The sequence below is a fragment of the Cebus imitator genome, unplaced genomic scaffold (assembly GCF_001604975.1).
Source record: "Cebus imitator isolate Cc_AM_T3 unplaced genomic scaffold, Cebus_imitator-1.0 Scaffold8, whole genome shotgun sequence".
NCBI classification, from domain to species: Eukaryota; Metazoa; Chordata; class Mammalia; order Primates; family Cebidae; genus Cebus; species Cebus imitator.
The window spans coordinates 2,675,277-2,699,212 of record NW_016107323.1 but is presented as its reverse complement, the minus strand read 5'-3'; the positions used below and the strand labels follow the sequence as shown (position 1 = coordinate 2,699,212).

At 41.9% G+C, this 23,936-nt stretch overlaps 1 non-coding gene across 1 annotated transcript; it reads right to left on the bottom strand.

The window, feature by feature from the left end:
* Positions 1-6,382: 6,382 nt before the first annotated feature.
* Positions 6,383-6,499, bottom strand: LOC119473469. The gene has a single exon (XR_005202691.1). It is a non-coding gene; the product is annotated as a U5 spliceosomal RNA (small nuclear RNA).
* Positions 6,500-23,936: the final 17,437 nt, after the last annotated feature.

Sequence of the window (23,936 nt, the reverse complement as noted above, 5' to 3'; positions counted from 1 at the left end):
CTCAATGATCCTGCTGACAAACAGCAGAAATTGTATCATAATAAGTGTTATCAATCAAAGTGTTTCTGTATGCAAATGACAGAAAACGCTAAGGCACCTTGGCTTTAGTAATTTGAAACTGTAGGAGCAAGTCCAAAGGTGGGGTAAATTTCACGTTGGGGTAATTTTTTGGCTGACAATATCATGGAGAACCCAGATCCCTTCTATTGCTCTACTCCGCATCTTTAGGGTTCTGTCCTTAGCTTGGAAGTTACTTAAGTCCTCTCTGCCAATTCCAGATGTAACATCTGGAAATGACAATTTCCAGAGGCATAAATGAGGCTATCTCTTCCGTTTTCTCCTGATAGAAGAAAGGATATCTTTCCCATAAACCTTCTAGAAAGTCTCCTTGCCCATCTATGGTCCATATCCGGGTAACATTCCCCTCCCTACATCAACGCCTGACAATATGGTTATGGGACAACTATGGTGAAGATTTATTTCTGGGGCTACGGATGTGGTCAAATGGTTATGGAACCACCATTATATAGGTTTATTCCTGGGGCTATAAATGTACTCAGTGTTCCCAGAATCATGTCAGAGAGACAGAGACCAAAACATAATCGAGAATCTGGATGTCAGGAAAAAAATGGTGGATAGATGGCAAGAGGACAACCAGCAATATCTGCTAAAATAGTTAACATTAGTCTTGCAATGAATGGTATACAAATCATTTTCATACACATTATCATTCGAATATAAATTCCATAAACTCAGGAATCTGTGTATGTTTTGTTCTAGGAAGTATCTCAAATATATAGAAAGTACCTGGTGCATAGGTACTTGAGTAGGTACTCAAGAAATATTTGTGGGATGAATGAAATCCTAGCTGTGTCCTTGCACCCTCGTTTTACAAATGTGGAAATGCAAGTGGAGAACAGTTATGAGGATCAGCCAGTCACCTAGCTGTCAAATGTGAAAGAAAAATTTGAACTTGCGTTTGCCAAGCTCCAAATCCAACGCTTATTTGAATCGCTTTGGCCTAGCTCTCTCATTTATTAAGACATATAGATAACGTGTTTTGGAATGTCCAAAGATATAGGTATTCATTCTTATTGGGAAAGTTAGCAGGTTGTTGCAAACTTAATTGCAGTTCTTGCCATTAATAGTAATGCTAAAAGCTGCAAAAACGTTTGCACCAACCTAATAAAAGATTTCATGGGAAGGCATGAATGATTTCTCTATGGAGCTCTAAATGCCCATTTACATGGAAAACAACAAAATAACTCTTCCTAAGTGGGATCAAATCCAAAACTCTTAACTTTTCATGTAATGATCACAAGCACACAACCTGCATATGAGCATAATATAAACATTTTTCATATTTTTATTTAAAATCTTTGTATTAATTCTGGCTACCATATTTAATAGAAACAATTTCATCAGCTTCTACCTTGATATGTCAATATTTACTTGAAGTTATAATGTGAAATTGGCCTAATCGTCTGGAATGGTGTGCCTGATTCGCTCATGAATACAGTATTCAACAACTATTTACTGAGCATGCTATGGGCCATGCACTGGTCTAAATGCGAAGACACAGCAGAAAACAACACTGACCAAGCATCTGCTATACTATGACAGGTGGCAGTGTGAGCGCTGAAGGGTAATGAAGCAGTGGAAAGGGATAGAGTCCCAGGGAATCGAAGTGGAGGATCCAAGGAGAGGATGCTTTTTCATGCACAATGATTCAAGACTTACAGCCTTTCAGCTAAGGTGCCATTTAGCAGATCTGAGTGAAGTGAGGGAGTGAACTCGGCAGTCAGTGGCGTGAAGAACATTCTAGAATGAAAGAAAAGGAAGCACTAAATTCCTAAGACAGGAGAATGCTTGATGTGTTTGAGGAAGAATGAGGGGGTAGGTGAGCACAGGAGGGACAAGGGGGTAGAATGACAGCAGGAGGTGAGGTGAGAGGCTCCCAAAGCACGTAGATGAAGGTTCATAGGCCTTGTAGGCAGGTCTGTGGAAGGGATGGTGGAGGAGCATGCATGCTCCCACAAAGCTGCTTCACTGAATTCCATCTAGGGGAAGAGACACAGCAGCAAAGGCCATCATATAATATCCACATACACGAATGAAGTCACCACCAGCTCAGCACATGAGAGAAGTCATGGGACATAGTGGTTACAAGGCTGAGATTGGGGTCAGAGTGGAATCCAGTTTTCATCATGTACTTGCTATCACATACTGGTATGGTCTGAATGTGTTCCCAAATTTCATGTATTGGAAATTTAATCCCCAGTGCAACAGTATTTAGAGGTGAGGACTCGGGGTAGCTGTTTAGATCACGGGGGCTCCATCCACATGAATGGATTAATGCTGCCATAAAAAGGGTTTGCACCAGTGGGGTTCTCTCTCCCTTGCTCTTCTGCCATGTGAGGACACAGGGTTCACCCCTTTTTGACCCTTCTATCTTCCACCATGAGATGACACAGCAAGAAAGTCCCCATCAAATGCAGAGGCCTTGATCATGAACTACTCAGCCTCCAGAACTGTGAGAGAATGTTTCTGGTCTTTATAAATTATCCAGTCTGTGGTATTCTGTTACAGCAACACAAAATGGACTAAGGAATATCCTTTGCCCCTGGGGAAATTATGTAAACTCTCTAAGTCTCAAGTTTTTCATCTTAATATTGCAATTGTCATACCTACCTTACATTTTTGTGAGGACTCAGCAAAATAATGTATGCAAGCCATTTAAACAGTGTCTGGGCCAGGTGCGGTGGCTTATGCCTATAATCCCAGCACTTTGGGAGGCTAAGGCAAGCGGATCACGAGGTCAAGAGATCGAGACCATTCTGGCCATTGTGAAACCCTGTCTCTACTAAAAATACCAAAAAAATTAGCTGGGCATGGTGGCACGTGCCTGTGGTCCCAGCTTCTTAGGGGGTTGAGGTGGAAGAATCACTTGAACTCAGGAGGCAGAGGCTGCAGTGAGCCAAGATTGCACCACTGCACTCCAACCTGGCAACAGAGCAAGACTCCATCTCAAAAANAAAAAAAAAAAAAAAGAAACAGTGTCTGGCACTTAGTAATGTATTCTCTGTCCAATAGTCCAATTAAAGCTCACAGGTGCTATTATCATTATTATTACTGTTATTATTTATTTGTATTTATTCAGCATAACAGGCACAATCACTGGATTAGGATCTCCCTAAGCCAGGCTAAATATTCAAAACCAAAAGGAGTCTTCTCAGCAATGGAAGCCACTTATATTTGCAGAAACAGCAACTGTATTCTTCAGTGAAGGTCTGGCAGCTGCACAAGGCAGGTGAGATTCTGGCAGCCCTTCATGTCAAAGAGCAGAGACCAGTCTGCCAGAGGCTGGGGTGGAGGGGGAAGACGAACAAAGCGCCCTCTTTCATAGCCCTTAGACACTGCCTGGGAGTCCACACCTAATAAGCGCTCTCAGGTCTCTCTTTCTCAGCATCCTGAGAGCAGACTGTTTTCCCTACTTGTTCTTCAAGGAGCCAAATATGACTCATCCAGACTGCACACCTGGGCCTGTGGTTTGGGCCATGGCAGAGGGCAAAAGAGGGGAAAGCTGCTGTCAAGCCTGGGGTGGATGTGGACAACCTTGATCTGAGTCAAGGGACGCTGTAGGCCCAAGGCTACATGACTGCAAAGCTTTTTGCCTTCCTACCACAATGAAGGGGGAGCCATTTGTCTTTCTTGAGTTGGCTCCAACAAGCTTCATATTGGGGAGGAAGATGACCATGTCCCTAGAGCAATCAGGGTATCAGGCAGGAGAGAACAGAGGGTGGCCCAGGTATTACAGACACAGAACTGCTGGGCTCTGAAGGATTGCTGTTTAGCAACATATCGAGGCAATGTGGAAGCAGAGAAAGGTGTCTGTTTTACTTCCTCTATGACTGAAATAAATGAAAGCAAATAGATTTTGTTGCCATTGCACCATACAGTTAAAAAGCACATTTCTTGGGCAGTCTTTTATTAGAAACTTACTTACTGTGCATCAGGCCCCCCACCCCAAATAATTCCCCTACCCTTTCTCCCCAGTCAGGACTACTGTTCCTGCTACATAAAGGCTCTGCCCTTCCCTGGGCTGAAGCCAATCCTGACTCCTGGTGGTTTCCTTTTAATTCATTTTAACAAGTATCTGAGACCTCCTGTGATGGCCAGGCATAGACCAGGCAGCAGGGGATTCAAAGGTGCAGAAAATATGAGCCTCTGTTTTCAAATCTTTTATAGTCTGTCCTCCTTCCTCACAGCTACACTCCCCCAACGCCACAAACCCTCCCCATCCAGTGGCGTATATTATTAAACTCCGAGTTCAACCTTAACACAACGACTTATCAGTTGTGTGACCTTGGGCAGGAAATGTGTTCTCCGAGGAACTGTTTTCTCATCTGTGAAGTTGGAATAAAGACTCTGTCCTGCCTACCTCAGTGTGGTTGTTGTGAATCCTTTGAGCCAACAATCACCAAATACTTTGAAAAGAAAGGAAACAGAATACAAAAGCCAGATACTAAAGAGGGCTTACAATTCCTCAGGTGGCACCAATAGCAAGCATGTGGCAGCTTCAGGCACAATGGGATACCCTGTCCATCAGAAGGCACCAATGTGAAGGCTCTAGAAGCGCACAGGATCCTTCTCAGCTTTATTCCAAAGTTTAAATTAAATACTTTGGCCACACTCAATGGACTAAAAGACCATCCAGAACCAAAGCTAGTAGCCCCAAACACCCACACGGCTTCCTTCCTGGCTCTCCTCAAGTGGCTTGTTTTTACTGGAACTCAGTTTCCTCTTCCTGCCTGGAAAATTTTGTTTATAGAAATTAGTTCTTAAAGGAAAGCAAAAAAGAAACTTTTTTTCACCAACCAGTCTTGGATTTCACCAGGTTGCAGTTCTAACCTTAACCAAAATAGACTGTGACTGAACATTTGTGCTTGGGGGACTCCATTCCCCAGTTTGTCTCCCCAGGAGATAACGTGCTTCATGATTACCAGCAAAAAGCAAGCTTCATGGATGCCTCCACAGGAAAGAAAAAATAGAGAAAAAATTATTTTTGGAAACTCCACCCTCACTATACTTACCTTTTACTACTCAGCTCCGCCTGCCTATTATCTGGCATCTTATCCTTGTCTAGCAGTTTGGATATCTCACCATTGCTTCTGCTCATCCAAATCACATTTTTCTTCAATCCTTACCCTTTTACCTCAAATTGACCCATCCCTATCTTATAATCACAAAATAAGATCTTCAACCTTTAAATTCCTCAACTGTAGTCTGGGGTAGCAAAAGCAGCACTAGCTTGTACATTTGCCACATACTAATTCATTTCATCCTTGAAAGGAAGGCCATCTATGCCTAGCTTCATTTTACAGATGAAGACACTGAGTCACATGGACATGGAGCAGCAGGAACTCTCCTTCATTGCTGGTGGAAATGCAAAATGGTACAGCTACATTGGAAAGTAGTGGGCAGTATATTACTCTGTTCTCACACTGCCATAAAGAACTCCCTGACACTATGGTAATTTATGAAGGAAAGAGGTTTAATTGACTCACAGTTCAGCAGGGCTTGTGAAGTCACAGGAAACTTACAATCACGTGAAAGGTGAAGGGAAAGCAAGACACCTTCTTCACAAGGCAGCAGGAAGGAGAAGTGCTGATAAAGGGGGAAGAGCCCCTTATAAAACCATCAGATCTTGTGAGAACTCACTCACACATCAGAACAGCATGGGGAAACTGCCCTCATGATCCAATTACTTCCACCTGGTCTCTCCCTTGACATGCAGGGATTATGGGAATTATAATTCACGATGATATTTGGGTGGGGACACAAAGTCTAACCTTATGAGACAGTTTCTTACAAAACTAAATATACTCTCACTATACAACTCAGAAATTATCTCCTTGATATTTACCCAAATGAATCAAAAATTTATGTCCACACAAAAACATGCACAGGGATATTCTTATTAGCTTTATTCATAATTGTCAAAACCCAGAAGCACCAAGATGTCTTCAGTGGGTGAATGGATAAACTGTCAACCCTCTAGACAATGGAATGTTATTTAGCACTAAAAAGAAATGAACTATCAATCCATGAAAAGACATGGATAAAATTTAGATGTATATTACTAACTGAAAGAAGCCAATCTGGAAATGCTACATGCTGTATAAGTCCAACTCTATGACATTTTGGAAAAGGCAAATCTGTCATGGCAACTAGTAACATTTAAAATGGTAGTTGCTCTATTAGCTGGGTCCTTGGGCAGAACCTACTTTCAAGCTATAATAAACATGCAACATGAACAAAAAAATGACATGTTAGTGTGTTTTAAGTCACTTTAGAAGAGACCTTGGCAATTTTTTTTATCAGCCCTGCCTAAGCAGGACATAAAAAAATTCAGTTATAAATTCATAATTGTTCCTCTCCACGGAAATCTTTAGTAAAAGGCAAAAGATTTATTTGTTATCAAGAGAAACCAGAGCATGTTTCTTAAACACTAAGCACACACTTACCATAAAATCTTGCCTGCCCATTTATATATATTAATCCAAGAGAAATAGAAATATATGTCTATGCAATGCCTTGTATACAAATATTCATAACTACTTTATTTGTGATATGGTTAGGCTCTGTGTCCCCACCCAAATCACATGTTGAATTGTAATCCTGGTGTTGGGGAGGAACCTAATGGGAGGTGATTGAATCATGGGGTGATTGAATCCCCCTTGCTGTTCTTGTTATAGGGTTCTCACAAGAGCTGGTTGTTTAGAAAGTGTGTATCACATTCCCCTTCATGCTGTGTCTCCTGTTCCATCATGGTAAGACATGCTTGCTTCCCATTTGCCTTCCGCCATGATTGTAAGTTTCATGAGGCCTCCCAACCACGCTTCCCATACAACCTGTGGAACTCTGAGTCAATTACACCTCTTTTCTTCATAAATTACCTAGACTCAGGTAGTTCTTTATAGCAGTGTAAGAACAGACTAATACAATTTGTAATATTCAAAAACTAGAAACAACTTAAAATGTTCATCAACAGGTGAACAGAGAAATAAATACTGGTATAGCCATACAATGGAATACACTACTTAGCAATAAAAATGAAGGAACTACTGATATACCCTCCAACATGAATGAATTATACAGAGTGAAAGAAAACAGACAAAAGGAGAATATTCTGTATTATTTCATTTATGTAAAATTAGAAACAATTTGAACTAATGTATAATGGCAGAAAACAGATCAGTGATTGCTTGGGAAAGTGGGATGGGTGTGGGGGGCCTACAAAGAGGAACAAGGAACCTTATGGGGGCCATGGGTTTATTTTTTTTCTTTGTTCACTTGAATAATATGCAGTTTGTTATATTGTGTTAATTATCCCTCAGTGAAACTTGGGGAAAAATCAGGAAACTAACTAAACAGGCAGCGCTGACATGATTAACATAGACTTTCAAACAACTTGGGCTTAAATTATCACCCTACCATCATCACCTTGAGAAGGTTTTGTCCTCCTCTATCGCCTTTCTAGATTTCTGTCATCCTCACCACCACCTTTTCTGGCTATGATATCTTAGTGGTGTCATAACCTAGATACTCCTTCCCAAGGTTTCCTTAGCCCTGGTCACTATACCCCTTTCAGGCCTGAGTTGTTATGATATCAATTTACCATTCAGGACCAGCCACATAACTTGAAGGGTTCAGTGAAAAATAAAAAGATGGGTCTATCTTAGTCCACTAGGGAGGGATGCTATAACAAAATACTGTAAACTGGGTGGATTACAAACACCAGAAATGTATTTTATGTTTTACAGTTCTGGAGGTGGAGAAGTTCAAGATTAAGTCACATCTTCATCTGTTTTGTGCTGCTACAACAGAATACACAGATTGGGTAATTTATAATAAACAGAAAGTTATTAGGTCACCATTCTTGAGACTAGGAAGTCTAGCATCAAGTTACTGGCATTTGGCAAGGGACTTGTTGCTATGTCATCCTATGGCAGAAGATCCAAGAGACACAAGAGGGCCAAACTCACCCTTTACAATGACCATAATCCCAGCTGTGAGGGTTCTGCCCTCATGGCTCAATCACACTTTCAACACTGTTATAATGGCAACTAAATTTCAGCATGTTTGGAAGAGACAAACATCCAAACCACAGCAAGGTACCAACAGATTTGGTGTCTGATGAGGGCCTGCTTCCTGGTTCATAAATGGCCACCTTTTCACTGTAACTCACTTGGCAGAAGGGATAAGGAAGCTCTTTCAGGCCTCTTTTATCAGGGCATTAATGACATTCATGAGGATTCTGCCTTTGTGACCTAATCACCTCCCAAAGGCCTACCTCCTAATACCTTCACCTTGGGGAATAGAATTTCAACATATGAATTCTCGAAAGACACAAACATTCAGAAAAATAGCTGAACTCCTTGTTAAAACAGAAAAAACACCTAAGAATTTCAAGATGTCTACAGCAGAACGTTAAACCAAGTGTAAGGCCTTTTAAAGCATGGGGTCCTGTGCCATATTTATAGTTACAATTGTGCAAGCGAGGACCAAGAGACACCCACACTGATCTCCTGGGTTCCCCATGTATTCCTTCCCATCCTTATTGTTTAACAGGAGCCCCACCTTCTCCTGATCATTGGGGTCAACAGCTTTGCAAAGCAGTGACCTTTCTTTTCACTTGCTGGAACCCATACTCAAGGAGCTCAAAGTGCCCAGGTGAAAGCCATAACTAATAATTCAGTGGGCCCCTTTCTCTGTTCTCTAGTGAAAGCCCACCCTTTTTGGGACCAGAATCTTCAACCCTGAAAAGTCCAAAGCTAGAGAGGTAAGAAGCACAAAGTTCCCCAGTGGGCTGTTGGATGTAACGGTAAGTGGGAACACTCATGATTTTTCCATGGCTCCCATTTATGCTTCCTGTTGGGGAGGTAGTGATATATATAAAGTTCATTGATTCAAAGAATGTACTGCATCCAGGAGGATGCACCACATCTTCACAGAGAGTTGGCTCGTGGCTGGCCCGTCAGCTCTCCTTTCAGATGGTCCCAGTGCTCTACCAGGCTAACAGCTTCCCGGTGGTGGGTATGTGTGGTCAGCGGCCTACCACCATATCTTTTCTGCTGTAAAGTAGAAGCCATGGGCTTGAGGGACTGTCAGCTGGTGGATCAAAACCTATGCTTAAGCCTAGATAGTTGTGATGGGTAAGGCCTTGCCAACAGGAAAGGCAAACTCATTCCAAGAATACGTGTCCATTTCTATGAGAAGAAACCAATGGTCCTTCCACAATAGAGGGGGCCAATGTACTCAACTTGCCATCACATGGTCAGTTTCTCCCCTCAAAAAACATCTCCACATGGGACTTTGCCTGGTCAGTCATTTTGTCTATCTGGTTATTTAGTGTTTCTTCCATGGGGAATGCTTTCTGGTAATGTTAATCTGTGACACAAAGACCTTTGCGTGACATGCCCACCTCCATGTTTTCTTCCATATGCCTCTATGCCAGGATTCCCTATCTCCAGTCTTTCAAATGTTTTCCCTTCAGTCTCCTCACCACCCAGCCAGGCAATTTGCCAGTCTCCATGAGTTCATCTATTTTATAACCTCTTACCATTTCTCTTTCCATACAAAGTGGATGACCATGTTTGCCCCCGAGAAGGTCTGCCTATTGGGAAGTTTCTCCTCTCTCTACAGTCTTTTAAGGCAGAGGTCCCCAATCCCAGGGCCACAGACCAGTACATGGTCATACAGCAAGGGGTGATTGAAGTTGCATCTGTATTTATAGCTGCTCCCCATCACTAGTATTACTGCCTGAGCTCCACCTCTTGTCAGATCAGCAGTGGTATTAGATTCTCACAGGAGTGTGAATCCTACTGTGAACTGTGCATGTGATGCATCTAGGTTGCATGCTCCTTATGAGAACCTAATGCCTGATGATCTGTCACTGCCTCCCACCACCCCGAGATGGGCCCATTTAGCTGCAGAAAAACAAGCTCTGGGCTCCCACTGATTCCACATTATGGTGAGTTGCATGATTATTTCATTATATATTACAGTGTAATAATTATAGAAATAAAGTGCACAATAAATGTTATGCACTGAAATCATCCCCAAACCATTGGAAAATGGAAAATCGTCTTCCACTAAACTGGTGCCAAAAAGTTTGAGGACCGCTGTTTTAAGGCCACCCCTCATGAGGCTATAGTATAGCGACAGGCGCTTTTGCTTCTTACACATGCTGTGCCGATCTCGCTAATAACTCAACTTGGACTCTTCTCTCCTCCTTCAGCTGGTTAGAGCCTTCCCCTACCCACCCATGGCCTTGAGGTAACAGAGAGGACATTGTTACAACAGTGGTTCATGTATGGGGGTCTGGGTTACCTGCTCTGACAACTTGCCTATGCCGTCTGCTTGCCATCTACCCCTCTTTGTGCTCTACCTTGGCTTTACAACTTCTGTCTTATAATGGATTGTTGCTAGACTCACTCACACCTATGACTTGGTACATCTGACAAGACCCAACTCATGACACAGTTGAAGCCACACGACCACCTGGCGTTCCATATGATCCAGCATTCTGTTTCTATGAGTGTTGAATGGCATGCCAGGAGTTCTTCCTTCAAAAGCTACATGATTATCTGCTGCAGATGGCATGGTCTTGCTCCATAACCTGAGATACCTGTGTTGTAGTTCCATCAAGAGGGTTTGAAATAAATTCTACTGTGGAACTTTTCCCACCATGGATATTTAAAAAAGTATGGAGTCTACTGGATCATAGGTCCAAAGGGTAGGCATTCTCATACCATAGCCTGGACCTACAGCAAAGCCTTTTTCTATCTGCAGCCCATTCATAGCCTTTGGCATCAGCCAGTATATGGACCAGAGCAGTATCCCTAAGTATAGAATATGCTTCCTCCAGAACCCAAAGAGATTTACTAGGCTTTGTGTTCTCTTCTTTGTAATAAGAGGTTCAGGGTTCAACAATGTGTCTTTTACTTTGAAAAGGATCCCCCAACATGTATAATACACTGGATATCTAAAAACTGTATGGCTGTATCAGACCCTGGAGCTGAACATGGTTTATCTACCACCTCCTGGAGCACTTAGATCTTATCAAAGTCTCTAGTGCTCAGCCACCTCTTGCTCCTACAGCCTAATCAACATAATGTCATGGATGTAACAGATCAATTTATGACCTGACCTCCATATGCCCAACTCTAACACAGAGGCTGTGATGACCCTTTGGTCACAAAGACTTCAGACACTCTGTTCAATCCTCCTCAAATGTCTTAGTGACCCCCTCTCCCCAGTGCACAATTATTCAAGTGTTATGGGTTGAATCATATTTCCCAAAAAGATATATTAAAGTCCTACCTCCAGTACTTCAGAATATGACCTTATTTAGAAATAGGTACACTCCAGATGTAATCAGTTATGATAAGGTCACAATGGAGTAGAGTGGACCTTTAATCCAATGTGACAGGTGTCCTTATAAGGAGGAAAAATGGGGCACAGACACAGAGGAAAGACAGCTATGTGAAAATGGAGAAAGAAATTGGAGCAATGCTGCCACAATCTGAAGAATACCTGGGGCAACCAAAGCTAGAAGAGACAAGGAAGAATCCTTCTAAGGAGAATTCAAAGGGAGCATAGCCCTGATAACAACTTAATTTTGGACTTCTGGCCTCCAGAACTATGAAACGATACATATATGTTGTTTTAAGCCATCCAGCTTGTAGTATTTTGTTCCAGCAGTCCTAGGAAATTAATATACCAACCAAAGGTTCACAAATGCCTTTCAGGAATAAATGACAAATCATTATCAGGTACACTTCATGTTGTCACAAGGTCCATCCTCTCGGGTAAATGGACACCTCTTCAGTCAACATGTTCTGGGTCTGAAACTGGATAAGTTCTAAATATTGGATGAGGGATTGACTTCATTTAGCTCCACTTGCAAGCCTAGTAGCCAGAAGTTGAGGTAGAGAGATCCTGAGGGGTGACTTTCAAGGAAGATGCTTCTGTATCATGTCCCAGCATGAGGCATAGGGGTGCTAGCTCTTAATAGGGTAATGTAATGGCCTACTTCTGCACTCTCAGAAGGCTCAGAAAAATCCAACAAGTGCAAATCCTGAGAGGAATCTACCCAGTTGTCTACCTGTCATATATGTTGGGGTCCTAGATTTCTCTCATAATGAGCTCAGACTGGCATAGCAGTCAGTTTACACCTTGGTTGGGTTGGGTGTTTGACGTTCTTTTTTTTTTTTTTTTTTTGAGCTGGAGTCTCGCTTTGTCACCCAGCCTCCCAGGCTGAAGTGCAGTGGCACAATCTTGGCTCACTGCAACCTCTGCCTCCAGAGTTCAGGCAATTCTTGGGCCTCAGCCTCCTGAGTAGCTGGGATTATAGGCGTACACCACCATGCCTAGCTAATTTTTGTATTTTTAGGAAAGACAGGGTTTCACCTCTTGGCCAAGCTGATCTTAAACTCCTGACCTTGTGACCCACCCGCGTCAGCCTCCCAAAGTGCTGGGATTACAGGCGTGAGCCACTGCGCCTGGCTGGGTGTTTAACTTTCTTTAAAGTTCAGCTATTTAACTATCAATTTCTGCTTTCTCCATCCTCCCATACAGGAAAAGAGAAATTTTTTGTCTGCAACCAAAGAGGTCCTCTGACTTTCACTCCTAGATTTCTGTTGTCTACTACCTGTCCTTCACTTTTCATTATCTTTCTGTAGCACATCAGTGGCACTTAGCAATTGTCATCCAATACCATTACCCTTATACTGAACGCCTCCTCTGTGTATCTTAAGTGCCTGACGCAAATTCTGATGCATCTGTATCCACTGACACCTACCCCAATTCACTACCAGTAAAAGTTTTAACAACTGGACTCCCACTTTATGCCAGGAGGTATCTTTGCTCCACCTGCTACCGATGAGGGGGTCCTCACTGTCAGCTAGTTAGCGAGTGATCTGGTTTTAAAAACCTGTCACAGCTCCTGTTTTGTAAGACGACTTTTAGTAGCAACTATGGCAGTTGGGTTCTCCTGAAGCAGACAATGGGACAATGTCTGAAGAATATTAGGGATCAATCATGTTAAAGGAAGGAAGGACACAGAATTGGGCAGAGGAGATAGTTAAATAGGGATGCAAAATCCATCAAAGTTTTGACCAATCTAGCAGAGATCTCTAGAGAAAATTTTCCAACCATAATTATCTCAAAATGGGCCAAAATGGCCAGGACTTTTTATCCTGACTTTGTCCAGTTACGAGGTATGGGATACCTCAGGAAGAACATGATGTCAAGTGAGGCATGTCTTTGTAGTTAAGGCAGACCTTGAGAGAGAAGATACCTAGAAGCTATCTGCTGACTGAACTTCATGCAGTTGAGCAAGAAATCCTTTCTTTTTTTTTTTTTTATTTTTAAAGATGTGGTTTCTCCATGATGGCCAGGCTGGTCTTGAACTCCTGACCTCAGGTGATCCACCCACCTCAGCCTCCCAAAGTGCTAGGATTACAGGTGTGAGCCACCGCACCCGGCAAGAAATCCTTTCTTAAAAGGGGTTCTGGGAAGAACATCTCCATGCCTATCACAAAAGTCTCAGCTGTCATGTAAGCAATTTGAGTGTCCTGAGGTCACCATACTGTAAGGAAGCCCAGAGTAGTGCATGCCAAGGGATCACATAAAAAGAATCCAAGACTACAGGAAAAGAGAGTCATTTTGCTAGCCCCCAGCTGTCCTAGTCCTCCATTGTTTCAGATTCTACCACCGTCAGATTGCAATTGCATGAATCCCCAAGCTAGAACCAGTAGGCTTTCCTGAATTCCTGACCCCCTCAAAATCTTATTCCTATTACTGCTGGGGCTTTGTTGTTGTTGGTGGTGGTGGTGGTGATTTTCTGTTCCTCTATCTCCCTTGTCTTTTCATAGTACTCCATATACATGTATATTAAGTCATTTGATATTGTTTCATAGCTCACCGATGCTGGGTTCATTTTCTTTCATCTCTCTGTTGTTTTATTTGTGATAACTTCTATCGCTGTGTCTTCCACTTCATTAAAACTTTCTTCTGCAATGTCCAACAAACTGTTAATCTTACATTTTTCATTTCTGGTATTTTATTTTTCAAGTCTAGAATTGGATTGGGGTCTTGTTTATACCTTACACTATTCTTTTTATCATGCTCATTTTCCTCTACTTTCTCCATCATATGGAATGTATTCATAATCGCAGTTTTAATATCTTTGGCTACTAATTTTATAATCAGTATCATTTTTGGATCATCTTCTGTAAATTGATTTTTTTTCCTCATTATGGATCATATTTCCTTGCTTCTTTGTATGCCTGGTATTTTTTTTTATTAGATACCAGACACTGTGAATTTTACATCGTTGAATGATAGATTTCTTTTTTGGTATGCCTTTAAATAAATAATTTGGGGCTTTGTTCTGAGATGCAGTTAAGTTACTTGGAAACAGTTCTATTTTTCTCAAGTTTTAAGGTTTTTGGGCAGAATCAGAAGAGGCTGTTGTCTGGAGTTATCTGGCCTAATCTTCTGTATTTACATGATGCTTTACATGATGCTCTACATGTATTTACATGATGCTTTATATGTTTAGAGGATTTTCCATTCTGTTTGGCGGAAACATGAACTATTCGTAGACCTCAGGCCTCCGGTGTGCTACAAGAGTTATTCCACATGCCTTTCTAGTGGTTCTTTGTTCTCAGTCTTTGTAGTTTCCTCACACACATGCTCACAGCACCTAAGACTAAAGGGAAACCCTCTTCTGATCCCAAAGTGCACTTATTCTTTCCCCAACCCCCACCCCATCTCCAGTACTCTCTACCCTGAGAATTCCATCTGCCTTGGTCTCCCTGAGCTCCAAATTCTCATTTCTCAACTCAAGGAGACTCCTGGGCTCTGTATCAGCTGCTACTCCCTATGCTGCCCCCTGAAATTATATTCCAGGGAGTAATTTAGGAAAATCACTAATTTCTCTTCTCTCAGAGATCACTGTCCTGAATTGCCTGCTGTCCAATGTCATGCGCTAGCTTTGTTTCACAATTTTATCTGGTTTTTAGTTGCTTAACATGGTAGGCTAAATCCAGTACCTATTAGTCTATTATGACCAGAGGTAGAAGTCCCCTCATTGCTATTTCAATGCTCTTCTTTCACCTTTCTCTGTCACACAATTAGTACTTGGGTTGGCCTCAATGCAATCAGTCTACTTTCTGTATGAGAGTCACAGCTATGAGCCATGCAGAGACCCAAATGTTCTGCCTGCCTAGTTTCTCATGTGTTTTTAACAGCTCGCATTTAGCATGTTCTTGGACATGTGTTCCATGGTGGAACTTTTGGCCAAAGGCACTGAAAGCAAAATAACCTATAACAATTATAGGTTATAAAATATTTCCAGGTTCTGGCATAGCATGTCTACTTAGTCCTTGCTCTTATTGCAACAGTGAAGAAAGATACATGACCTTATTTGCTTGTCTTTTTTCATGAACCCAGCTCTCCTATATAAGCCTGTGCTTCGTGTGTGTGTTTTGGGTTATGGGGGTGAGAGAAGTATATATATATATATATATATATATATATATATATATATATACACATATATATATACATATATATATGTATATATATATATCTTTCCATGCTGGGGCTGGGGGATAGTTGGCAGGAAATCAAAGCAAAAATTTCGTATTCACCACCATTTTGTAGTCTACTTTATGACTTGCACAATGTGCCAAATGACTTCAAATACTTTGTGACCTTTAATCTTCAGTTCCCCTGGAAAATGAGTACAATTCTTATGCTCATTTAACAGATGAAGAACCTGAGTTCAAGGGCAAGTTCCTCAAGGTCATGCAGTAGATCTGTGATGAAGCCAGGTTTTGAACATCTATTCATGTCTCTTAGAAGACTTATGCCATTAATTACTATCCTTGTCTGAATTTTAAAATTTTACTTCCTATATGGCCTAGAAGGATGGTAAAGATATACCTGGGCCTATATCAATGCTTTTGCCATTACTGAATGGTTAAGATTGATTCTTTTCAAAAATATTTAAAAGTATTTGTGTTCTTAGCACTTCACTCAATCACAATGCCTACCACATAAAAAATATTTAATAAATATTTCTGTTTCAACATGCAACATTTCGACTATCTAAGGAAAACATACTACTACAGAGTGTGACTTCACTTATGTTTGATAGTAGGTTGCATTTTGTATACCTGTTTGCAAGTGTTTGTTGCCTCTTTTAATATAACTTGCTGTTTTAATTATAGAGAGAAAGCATAGCTGAGTGAGAAAAAAAATACTTTTGTTGAACATTTCTTTCTTAACCATGGAAGTCTCATTACTTAGCCCACTAAGAGGCAATAACTTCAATATCATCTCTGCACAGATCAAATGTAAAGTTATTCTGAGAGAACAAACAGTCTCCTCGGTGTGAACAAGCCCAGGCTGAGAAGAAGGAAAGTGAATCTTGTTTTTGCTTCTCTAGTGTCCATTCACATTCATCATATTGTCTTAGTCTATTTTGGGCTGCTACAATGGAATACCACAAACTGGGTAATCTATAATAAACAGCGATCAGTTGGCTCACAGTTCTAGAGGCTGGGAAGTCCAATATCAAGGTGCCAGCATCTTGCAAGGACCTTCTTGCTGCATCATAACATGGCAGAAGGGCAAAGAAAAGACAAGAGAGAAAGAGCAGCAGGGGACAAACCTACTCCACAATAAAAACCCTGTCCTGAACCCATTTCTGGAGCAAGAGTGTTAGTCTACTAATGAAGGCAGAACCCTCATGACCTTAACACCTCTTAAAGGTCCCACCTCTTAATACTGTTAAAACAGCAACTAAATTTCAACATGAGTTTTGGAAGGGACAAACATTCAAATTATAGCACCTGTCACAGACATTCTAATTCTTTTATGGAGAACTAACCCTCCTTCACTCTCAATTTATGTGTTCCTGGAAAATCATCCCATCCTCTGTCACCAGCACCTTGAAGATCCAGAAGCAGGCATGTGGCCCTAACCTGACCTTTTGATTTATTACCCAACCATATAGCACAGTGACTTATTCTGTACCTGATTTGTTTCACTTTATGTTTTTTTGTTTTGTTTTGTTTTGTTTTTGAGATAGAGTCTCGCTCTGTCACCCAGCTTGCAAACTACGCCTCCTGGATTCCAGTGATCCTCCCACCTCAGCCTCCCAAATAGCTGGGATTACAGGTGTGCACTACCACGCCTGGCTAATTGTTGTATTTTTATTAGAGACAGGGTCTCACCATGTTGGCCAGGCTGGTCTTGAACTCCTGATCTCAAGTGATCTGCCTGCCTTGGCCTCCCAAAGTTTTGGGATTACAGGTGTAAGTCACTGTACCCAGCCTCATTTTGTTTTATCAGAGCTGGGTCAGTGTGACTTAATCCCAAGACCACCAATGAAAATAGTAGAAAAGAAGCATTTACTTTTCTGTAGTGGAACCTTACAAGAGGGAAGCCTGGAGCTGCCGACAACCATCTTGTCACACCGAGAGGGAGCTGGCCTAAGAACGTCACCGATGCAGAGGAAAGTTGTGATTCCTAATGCTACCATTTGGGCCCATGAGATTGGGGGAGGGTTAGTTCTCCATAAAACAATAGAATGTCCTTGACAGGTGCTATGGTTTGACTGTTTGTCCCCTCCAAGACTCATATTGAAATTTACTTGCCATTGTAATAGTATTAAGAGATGGGACCTTTCAGAGGTGTTCAGACCATGAGGGATCTACCCTCATGAATGGACCAACACTATCTATCCAATAGGTTAGATAGCCTAACCAATTTCCTTTTATGTTCAAACCAGTTTGAGCTTCTACCATTGGCAGCTCAATAGTCCTAAGGAGAAGAGGACCAAGATTTATCAACAACACGTACTGTGTCCCTCTTGCCTTGGGAACATCTTATTTAATTGTCACAACAGCCTTAAAAAGTACATATTAGCTTTCCCCATTTTACAGTTAGGAAAACTAAGACCCACAGAAGTCAAGAAACTAGGCACACGCAACGAGAAAGTAGCTGAACTAGGCTTCAATCCTATGTCTTCCTGGCTCTAAAACCTAGGTCCTTTCACCACTGAATACAGCAGAAGCAAATCTTTGTGATAAACAGCTCTTTCCAGTGGGGTATGTGGGAAGCAGACTAAACAAAGGAGACAGATTCTTTTTTTTTTTTTGGCCTGGCTCACCATACCTTTTTGCATGACCTTGAACATATTTATTCTCTGAATCTGAGGGTTTTATTTGTTTTCTGCTTTTGTTTTTTGGTGTGTGAAACCACGGGGTTTGGACTTGATGATCCATTTCCAAGTTCTTTTCAGCTCTAAAAATGTAGAATGTATTCTTGACTATTTTCTTGAAATTCCCAAGTTAGGTACTGGAAGAACCACACATGGGAGCAAGCCAATCGACAAAGGTTCCCTCAGCAAATCTTCTCTCCTAATTTGGGCAAATGGGTGAGGTATGTGTAATTAAAACTGCAAAAATAACAAGCTTTCAGCCAAGTTCTACCCTTACTTAACCATACTCTTGGGGGTTGATTTCAGGAGGGGCAGTGGATGTAGAACCCAGGGTGGAACTTGGCTTGATATGTGGATTCTTATAACTTCCAAATGATGTAAGCACACTTATTTGAGAGACTGAGAAAGTGCTGAGTTTAGTCTATTCACCTCCACAAAGAAAAACTGGAAACCACTGGACTTGGGCCAGTGTCGACCAATGTTATAAAGCTAAGAACACTTTTGGCAGGGCAAAGCCATTTGGGATGATCATACCTAATTGATGTCGATTTATGGTGTGACCTTTCTTTCTGATTAATAGTTTGTTCTAAGATAGAGAATACCAGCCCCATTCTTGCAACTGGCTCAGAGAAAATGGAACTGCTAAAGTTTCATTATTTGTTGATCCCAGAACCACTGAGGTTGTAGAAATTGCAGCTACGAGGAGTCAATGAGTTAAGTTCTCATTCAGAAGAGAGTCGGAAAACTATTGAAAAATTTATCAAGATAATGCAATTTGAAATAGGGTTTTGGTTCTAATTTTCCAGATAATGACTTTTCTTTCCTATATGTGTTTTCCAGACAGTGGGACTCTGTAAGGGGTTCTAGGCAAAATTTTGATTATATTAAGATAGTGCATGATTAGGGGACCCAAGAATGCTCACATTCTACTCAGACCCAGCCATCTTCTCCCACAGGGAGTTCCTAAGAAGGTAAAGTATACTGAGTTACAGTAGAGTAGGCTCAAGAGTTACAGTAGAGTAGGCTCAAGAGTTACAGTAGAGTAGGCTCAAGAACCTACAGGTGTAAGTTCAAACTCTTGCTTCATCATTCACCAGCAAAAAACTTTGGGCAATTTTTTCTATCTGGACAAAAAGGAATAATAATGATACTTTCTTACAGCATTGTTAGGAAGATTAAGTATGTTAATTCATGTGAAGTACTCACTGTTGGCCAAGTAGCATACACTCAATAAAAGTTATTATACTGAAGATTCTGTGCACATAAGAAATAAGATCAAATGTGAACAAGATACACTTCATTTTATGAGGACCAATGCCTGGTATAACCAATGTGGAATTCTGGTAAGACTGGGGACAGCTTGCAACTTAGTCTAAGTATCTAGAAGAGCCCCTGCCTATCAATTAAAACTCTTGGTTCTTATCACAATATGATCTAGGGACCAGAGTTTTCATAAGGACATTTAGGAAAGCATTCAGAAAAAAAGCAAAAGACAAGGACAAAGTAGTCAGACACCAAGGTACCTTGTCTCAGCCTAGTGATACCACATCACAGTGGCAGCAAGAAGCAGAAAAGAGGGAAGACATACAAGTACTCGACATTTAAAATACAATGACAATATCCATTAGTAAATATGGCCTGGTTTATGTCCTAGAATCCAACCAATCAGAAAAGCAACTTCTCCTTATGTAAAGAAGGGTAGAGAAAGATCAGGAATGGAAACGAAACGGGAGTTAGACAGCCTTTCCCCATTCAAAATCCCCTGGCTTCAGTGATTCTCAAAATGTGGTGGGTGAGCCATCTGTATCAGACTCACCGGGGATGCAAATTCCTGGACTATCCACAAACACACCTGAAACTGAACCTTTGGGGTGGGGGTCAAGAATCTGCATCTTGGGCCGGATGTGGTGGCTCACACCTGTAACCCCAGCACTTCGGGAGGCTGAGGCAGGTGGATCCCTTGAGGTCAGGAATTTGAGACCAGCCTGGCCAACATGGCAAAACACTGTCTCTACTAAAAATGAAAAAAAAAAAAAATAGCTGATCATGGTGGCATAGGCCTATAGTCCCAGCCACTCAGGAGGCATGAGAATTACTTGAACCCGGGAGGTGGAGGTTGCAGGGAACCAAGGTCGCGCCACTGCACTCTAGCCTGGGTGAGAGCAAGACTCTGACTCAAAAAAAAAAAAAAAAAGACTCTGCATCTTACAATTTCCCCAAATGGATTAAAATTTGAGAACCATTTGTCTAATTCACTATGAAGTCAATGAGGAGTGGAGGCAGCATTGCAGTGAGGAAGGGGCTAAAGACCTGGCAGCCACTCACTGTAGTCAGGGTGGAAACAGCCCTGGGGCAGCTGGCCTGGGTGCTCAGCCATCCCAGGGTCTGGACACATCAGAGGGATTGCCTGCATCTCTCCTTCTTCATCTGTGACCATAGAGAGGCAGCTCTCCACTGCCTCTTTCATGGTGTTTTCGTGAACATAAAATGAGCTGATGTGTAAAAAAGCTTTTAAAACTTATATAACCTAAGGAATTATTTATTCCTATGAACTCAGAAATAACCACCCTTCCCACTTCCCCTGCAGTTATGGGGAATCAGAGGTTTGTGTTTTACTCTCAACAGGCTCACCACAAAGATTATATTCACCAGATAATTGCAGACTTCATTGTATGCGACTCGTGGATTCAGTCCCAGGATGCGTGCCCATAACTAATGGGCAAAAACATTTTTGAAGAAAAATCTATCTTCTCTCCTTAATGTTATTAAAAGGTCAGTGCAGTTTGATGCCACAGACTTCCATCATGAGCTCCAGGCTTGGGTATTTCCACCTAGATATGCCTCTGCTCAACCCTACAACCTATGTGTGTCCCAAAATGAACTTCTAGTTTTTCATCCCAAACAACTTGTTTCCTCCTCTTGACTTCCTCATTCTGATGAATGGCCTCACCATCTTCCAGCACCTCTGACTCAAGAATCCATTGTCAACTTGAGCCTCTCTAGACCCAGTCACTCTCCCTCTGGAAAGTTTCTTGCTAACATATTTTCTTTTCTAATCCTTCCACTGCTGCCTTCATTATAGCCCCATCCGTCACCACTTTAGCTCAGGCACCTGACTGTGAAGTAGTACAAATGTAAAGTAAGGTCTAGAATGTCTGCTCAGAGCTGATCAGTTCTCAAATAAGTGAGCCTTCCATGAAAACAAAAGACATCATCTATTTGGATGAGTATGTGCTTGATGCCTGACAAGACCCAGGAGAGGATTTTAGAGCTCTTCCCCCTACGGAAGCTCTGCTCTGCTTCCACACTTAGGGAAGCTTCCAGCACAAATTGAGAGCAGCATCTGTCCTGGGAATTCTGAGATGCACCGAGTGATTTGGCTTGGTTACTCACCATCACTGCACCCTTCCCAGAAAATAAACGACATTCCACAAAGATCTTTGGGGTTAGATTCTTGTCCATGACAACTCTCTAAGGATTCAAAACAGGAAGCCAGCAGGAGCTGGTCCACAGGGGACTCCCTGAGCCCTTGTGCTAGCCCTGCCCTGCCTCCTTCTGGACTTCTGGTTGTAGGAGATGAGTAACTCCCTTACTTTAAGCTATCATTGGTCAACTTTTCGGTTGCTTGCATCCAAATGCAACCTTGTCTGAGAGTGAAAAGATGGAGCTGAAACTTAAGCCCAAATCTGTCTGACTCGTCACACATATTCTCATAACCTCTTCTCATACTCTATACAGTGGCTTTTATGAGGCAACAGCTATGCAAATGGAGGACGAAATGAGATATCCTAACATGCCGGGGAAGGCTGAAGCTAGCAGCTGATATTCTGTAACCCTTGCTTCTAGGTTTCCAACCTGGATAACTACTCTGAGAGGCACCATCCATAGCCAGCCAACTGCAACTTTAGCATAACTTTTAAGCATTCTGGGAGCTAATTCCACCACATTTGGGGAATGTAGTTAGAGTAAGACCTTGATTTGGTTTTTAAAGTCTTCCAGGGGCTATTCCTTTCTTTTGACTGCTTCCTGGGCCTTTAAACCTCCAGCTTGGCCTCAGGAAATTGTATGAAACCAGAACCTCCATAACTGAAGGCACAGCCGCCATTAACATTGGAATCAGATGGCCCTTCCACTCATGGTGACAGAAAGGAATCCTCTTTGCCTTGTGCCCTAGGAAACCAGCAACCCTCATCTAATATGATCTGTGTTTTTGTATCCTGTGGCCTGGCACCAAACTAGAAAAATGGATACAAACAAAAACTTAAGGTGGGCAGTTTTGTACTAATCAGAACCTTGCTCTAGATCATGCCTGAGGCGTTAGAATGAAAGAATAGAGCAGAGGAAAAGGGGGCTGGAGACAGCTGGAAGGAGAAAGCAGCCAGCTGACTAACAGCAAGGGAATGCACCATCAGCTTTGATCAGGTTTGACAGGGCATCCGTCCTCTGCAGCGGGCCCCATTCTCCAGTGTTTACATTTGTCACATCTCTTTTCCTTCCAAACAAATGATGCTTGACAGTCTGAATGGATAATTTGCAAGGTACCAGAGCTCCTCAGCCATGCACACGCATACATTTTCAGATGGGCCGAGGGCAAGTGGAGGGCAGCGGCTACATTTTGATGACAATGAGGCCAATACCCTTGAAACATGCCCAGTGCAAAAATAACTTCTTGCAAGCCATTATCTTCATTGTGCAAAACTAAATTAACGACTCTTTCACCCACTATAGAGGCAAGCATGTATCAGAGCCCAGGACTTCAAGAATGAGGCTCAAAACATATCTGAAGGAAAATTTAGTGATTTTGACTCTCTGCCCAGACTAATATACTTCATAATGTTTGCAAAATTTTTGTTTCAGTTTCGGTTGTCCTGGACTTATCTATTGCATGAAAAATCAGTTTTTGTGTCCCCCTCAGGTGTTTGGAGCACTTAGGGATCTGCGTCCATTTCTCATACTAGAGCTAAGAGGTGCTACGTGTCAATGTGCATGCACATGCCTGCATGTGTGAACTTTGCCTGAGGAGCATGGGGTACAAGGTACACTGAACTTTGCATTCTTGATTAGCGTTTTGGCTACAATAGCTAAGCCTGATTCAGTTAATTTCAGTTTTGCAAATACCTTCAAACTGTTCAGCTATGTTTTTGCTTCTAAGCAGACCACCATAGGAATATCAAACAAACTTTCTTAGTTCAGCCAATCAGCATATTTATTGGAAACTGAACATTATTGTTCGAGCAGACTCCAGATATGACTGATAGGACGTGGGCCTGTAAGGTATGATGGTATAAAAGAGACAGAATAAGGCAGGGAGTCTTCACTGGGCCTTCAGAGACTGTTAGGAACAAATGAGTATTGTGGCTTATGAACCCTGATATGGTTTGGCTGCATCCCCACCCAAATCACATCTTGATTGTAGTTCCCATAATTCTCACATGTTATGGGAGGGGCCCAGTGGGAGATAATTGAATCATGGGGGCAATTTCACCCATACTGTTCTTGTAGTAGTAAGGAAGTCTCATGAGATCTGACAGTTTTATAAGGGGTTTCCCCTTTAGCGTGGCTCTCATGCTCTCTTGCCAGCCGCCATGCAAGACATGTCTTTTGCCTTCAATCATGATTGTGAGGCCTCTCA